Source organism: Saimiri boliviensis, chromosome 14, assembly GCF_048565385.1.
Source record: "Saimiri boliviensis isolate mSaiBol1 chromosome 14, mSaiBol1.pri, whole genome shotgun sequence".
In the NCBI taxonomy this organism is placed as follows: Eukaryota; Metazoa; Chordata; class Mammalia; order Primates; family Cebidae; genus Saimiri; species Saimiri boliviensis.
Genome location: NC_133462.1, coordinates 15,046,322 through 15,051,567, shown reverse-complemented (window position 1 = coordinate 15,051,567; position 5,246 = coordinate 15,046,322).

The window sequence follows — 5,246 nt, the reverse complement described above, 5'->3', positions numbered from 1 at the left end:
AAGAAGAAAAGTAAACCACAATAATAAACTACTACACATCCATCAGATCAGCAAAACTGAAGCATCTGGCAACACCCAGTACTGGTGACAATGTGAAGCAAAGAGAGCTCTCATTCAGTGCTGGTGGGAGAGTAAACTGGTACTGCCACTTCAGAAAAATAGTTTGGGAGTGTGGTGGGCAGAAAAATGTCCTGCAATAGATGTCCAGACTGAAGCTCTGGAACCTGTGCATGTTACCTTAAATGGCAAAAAGAACTTTGTGGATGTAATTTAAAGATTGTGAACTGAAGAGAGTATCCTGGATTATTTGGGTGGGCCCTTAATGTAATCATATATATCCTTCTAAGAGGGAGGCAGAGGAAGATTTGACACAGAAGAGGAAAAGGCAACACAGAGGCAGAGATTGGAGGGATGCTGCTACAAGTCAAGGGATGGTGGTGGCTACCAGAAGCTGGGCTAGGCAAGGAACACATTCTCCCCTAAGTCTCAGGAGGGAGTGCAGCCCTGCTGACACCTTGATTTCAGCCTAGTGAACTGGTTTGAGATTTCTGGCTTTCTGAACTGTGAGAGAATACATTTATATTGTGTTAAGCCAGCATGTTTATAGTTATTTGTGATAGCAGTTACGGGAAACAGTATAGACAGCACCTACCAAACCCGAGTATACCCATACCCAAGTCCAGCAATTCTGCCTCCAGATATATCCCTATAGAAACACAAGCATTGGTCACCAAAAACCATGCACAAGAATATTCCTAGCAGCATTATTCATAACAGCCTCAAACTGGAAACTCAAATGTCCATCAACAGTTCAGTGCATGAATTCATTGTGTATATTCATGCAATGGAATGAATACCATGATACAGCAATAAAAATGAGTAAAGTACAGATAAGCAGAACGTAGAAGAATCTCACAAACACAATGCTGGGCAGATGAAACCAGACACAACTGCAAACATATGGTATGATTTCATTTATATTATGTTTAAGAAGAGACAAAATTAACTCTAAGTTATGAAAAACTAGAAAATTGAAGAAAATCAAGGTGGTGGCTCACGCCTGTAATCCCAGCACTTTAGGAGGCCAAGGCAGATTGCTTGAGCCCAGGGGTTCAAGACCAGCCTGGGCAACATAGTGAGACCCTGTCTCTACAAAAAAAATTAGCCAGGTGCCTGTAGTCCCAGCTTCTTGAGAGGCTGAGGTAGATTGCTTGAGCCCAGGAGTTCAAGGTTACAATGAATTGTGATCGTGCCCCTGCACTCTACTCTGAGTGACAGAGCAAGACCTTGTTGAAAGAAGGAAAAGAAAAAGAGAAACGGAAGGAAAGAAGGGAAGGGGGAGGGGGGAGGGGAGGGGAAGGGGAGGAGAGGGAGAGGGAAGGAAGAAATGGAGGGGGAAGGGAGAGAGGGAAGAAAGAGAGGGTGGGTGGAAGGAAGGAAGAAGAGAGAAGGTGGAAGGAAGGGAGGGAGGAAGGAAGGGACAGAAGGAAACAAGGAAGGGAGGGAGGGAGGAAAGGAGGGAAGATGGAAGGAAGAAAGGAAGGGAGGGGAGGTGGAAGGAAGAAAGGGAAGAAGAAAGAAGAGAGGGAAAGTAGACGAAAGAAAGGGACAGAGGGTGGGTGAAGGGAGAAAGGAAAGGAGGGAGGAAGGAAGGAAGGGAGGGAGGGAGGGAGGGAGAAAAGGAAGGAAGGAAGGGTAGGTGGATGGAAGAAAGGAGAGGAGGGTGGGTAGGAGGAAGAAAGAGAGGGAAGGAAGAAAAAAAGGAAGAGAGAAAGGGAGGAGGAAAGGAAAGAGGGAGGGAGAAAGGAAATAAGGATGGAAGGAAGAAAGAAGAGGAGGGAGAGAGGGAGGAAGGAAGGAAGGAGGGATGGAGGAAGAAAGGGATAAAGGGAGGAAGAAAGGAAGGAAGGGAAGGAGGGAAGGAAGGTGGAAGGCAGGAAAGAAGGGAGGGAGAAAGGGAAGAAGAGAGGAAAGGAGGGAGGCAGGGTGGGTGGAAGGAAGGAAAGAAAGGAGGGAGTGAGGGAGGAAGGGAGGGAGGGAGAGAAAAGGAAGGGAGGGAGGGAAGGGAGGGAAGAAAGGAGAGAGGGAGGCAGAAGGAAGGAAAGAAGGAAAAAAGGGAGGGAGGGAAGGTAGATGGAAGAAAGGAGGAGAGAGAGGGAGGGTGGGTGGAAGGAAGAGAGGGAGGGAGGGAGAAATGGAGGAAGAGAGGAAAGGGGGAGGAAGAAAGGAAGGAAGGAAAGAGGGAATGAAGGAAGGAGGAAGAGGGAAGGAAAGAAGGAAGGGAGGAAGAGAGGGAGGGAAGGTAGAAAGAAGAAAGGAAGGGAAAGGGAAAGGAGTGGAGGGGAGGGAAGGGGAGGGAAGAGGAGAAGGGAGTGAGGGAAGGAAGGTAGGAAGAGAGAGAGGGAAAGAAAAGAGAGGGAGGAGCCGGGCGCGGTGGCTCAAGCCTGTAATCCCAGCACTTTGGGAGGCCGAGGCAGGTGAATCACGAGGTCGACAGATCGAGACCATCCCGGTCAATATGGTGAAACCCCATCTCTACTAAAAATACAAAACATTAGCTGGGCGTGGTGGCGCGTGCCTGTAATCCCAGCTACTCAGGAGGCTGAGGCAGGAGAATTGCCTGAACCCAGGAGGCGGAGGTTGCGGTGAGCCGAGATCGCGCCATTGCACTCCAGCCTGGGTAACAAAAAAGCGAAACTCTTTCTCAAAAAAAAAAAAAAAGAAAAGAAAAGAAAAGAGAGGGAGGAAGGGAGAAAGGGAGGAAGGGAGGGAGGGGAGGAAAAGAGGGAGGGAAAGAAGGGAGGGAGGGAGGGAAGAAGACAGGGAGGAAGGGAGGGAAGGAAGGAGGGAGGGAGAAAGGGGAGGAGGAAGGGAGGGAAGAAGAGAGGGAGGGAGGAAGAGAAGGAAAGGAGGGCAGGAGGGAGGAGCGGATGACGGGAAGGTGGGCAGGCGGCTTCCCGACGTCCTCCAGTGTCCCTGCTAACGTATTTCTTGGCATGGGTGACGCAGGGAGGGAGCGGTGCCACCTCACAGTAAGAACTGTTCCTTTTTGCCATGCGCTTCTCGCAAGGGTCTCACAGAGCGAAGTGTGTGGGCGGCGGCGGCACTGGTCGCGGAATGCACAGGGAGCTTCCTGGCGCCCTCGGCGTCCTCTGGGCTCCGACCGCCGCGTCCGCCTCAGAGCCGGCGCCCAGGCCGGGGTCCCCTCAAGGCCCTGTGGGTCATTTGCCGCCAGCCCAGACACGCCGGGCGGGTCTCACGTGGCCTCCTCGTGTGGTGACTGTCGGGGCCCGGGCCTGTGTCCCCACCTGCTCATGCTCCCCCCGCGGAGGAACGTGAAGGCGATGGCTGGCGACCCTCGAGGGGCTGGTGGCGGCACGACCCCACTTACCTCTGACTCCGTCCGACTACATCCCATTCAGGCACGTCCCGAGGCCTTCACAAGGGCCAAGAAATTGCAGCAAAGGCTGTCCCCTGCCCGGGATGCCCGTGTCACTGCTGAACTCCTGCTCAGCCCACACAGGCCAGCCCCTGGTTCCGCTCCTCCGTGGCCATGGCCGGCCTCCCTCCAGGCTCCCACACGCCCTGTCCCCACAGGTTCCTGTCTATCCACCCCCGAAGTCCCCTGGGTTGTCTTCCCGGCTCAGATCTGACCCACTTCTGGGCACCGAGGGTCTGTCCCTCAACCACGGCGCCCGGCGTGCGCTCTAACCCACTCAGGCGAGCTCCAACGCGCCATGAGCTCAGGGAGGCTCTGGAGGCGCAAGCCGCGGCCGCACAGTTCCCGCCAAATGCACTGCACCTGCGCAGGTCCTTTCAGCCTCGTGGTTGCGCCTCCCGACAGGCACGGGAGGCGGGCCTGGGGCTGAACAGGGTTACAGGTGAGGAAACGCGGAGAATGGGGCAGGGCCGATAACGTGGAATGGAAGCAGGGGGCGGAGCCTGAAACGTGCCCAGCTTTGAGGTGGGACCCGTATTCAAATGAGGTGGCCAGAAGACAAGCCAGGGGCTAGGGGCTCAAGTGAATAGCGGGCCCTAGAATTTAGCCCAGCAGCTGGGAGCCCAAGCACAGGTAACCCCACCTAGAGAGCCTCAAACTCTTGAGATTGAGGTCATGAAATAAAAAGGGTCAGGGCAAGGCAGTGGAATCCCCTCACTCCCCACCTAACTGCTGTCACTACAGTACTCCCCATTTCAGTGCTCCCACTCCTCAGGTAAATCACCTGCCCTCTCTCAGCCCATTTCACATCAAATATGGGGATAAAATCCCACACAGGGTGGCTGGGTGCTAATATATCTTGAGTAGGTGCCCAGTGGAACTCAGCTTCCTCCCAGAGGGTAAAGGCAGAACCTTGGATCACACAGCAGCTTGCTGGACCAGGCCTTGGCTCCTGGACAGGACTCACACCTGGACTCTGCCACTCCCCCACACCCACACATCAAGATGGGTCAAAGATCCAGGATAGGCTCCAAGGTGTGGGCAGGGGCACCCCTCCCCACAGGAAAGGCAGCCTTGGAAAACCCTGCCACCCTACCCCACCCGAGTCCCTTCCCCCTCAGGAAGGAAAACACAGGGTATTAAGAAACAACTTCCTGAGCCCCTACAAGGGGTAGGGGAAGGGCAAGAAGCCACAACCCCAGCAGGAGCCACAGAACAGCAGGAAGAAGTGCTTGGCTTCACAAAGAACAGACCCAGGTGAAGAGAAGGTGAATGTCCAGAAGGTGTGACCAGTGGGGAGCCACATGGAGAGAAATTCAGGCAGACAACCCCGGGCTGCCTATCTTTTCAATTTCCAAAGCTTAGGGCCTCCGTCAGCCTTGGGTGTAGCTAGCCAACCTCACGCAAGTTAAAAACTAAAAATTCTGGAAGCCTCCAAGGACATACAGGAACAAAGCACATGTGAACATGGTTAGAAGAGTTTCTGACTCCGAGGCAGTATTGTATTTCTTCCTTTGCCAGATGAGTAGACTGAGGCCCAGAGGGCAGGATAATCGTGTGGTTATCAGTTGGCAGATGGTCCAGCATCCTAACCATACTCCAGCCCCTAACACTGGGCTAGGAACACTCTTTCCCCCAGCCCAGAGGTCCAAAAGCTGGGTGTGGTGATGGGCACTTGTAGTCCCAGCTACTTGGGATGTTGAGGCGGGAGGATCGCTTGAGCCCAGGAGTTTGAGGCTAGCCTGGGCAACATACCAAGACCCTCAACTCTTCAAAAAAATTAATTAAAAATAAGGAGTCCTAGAGA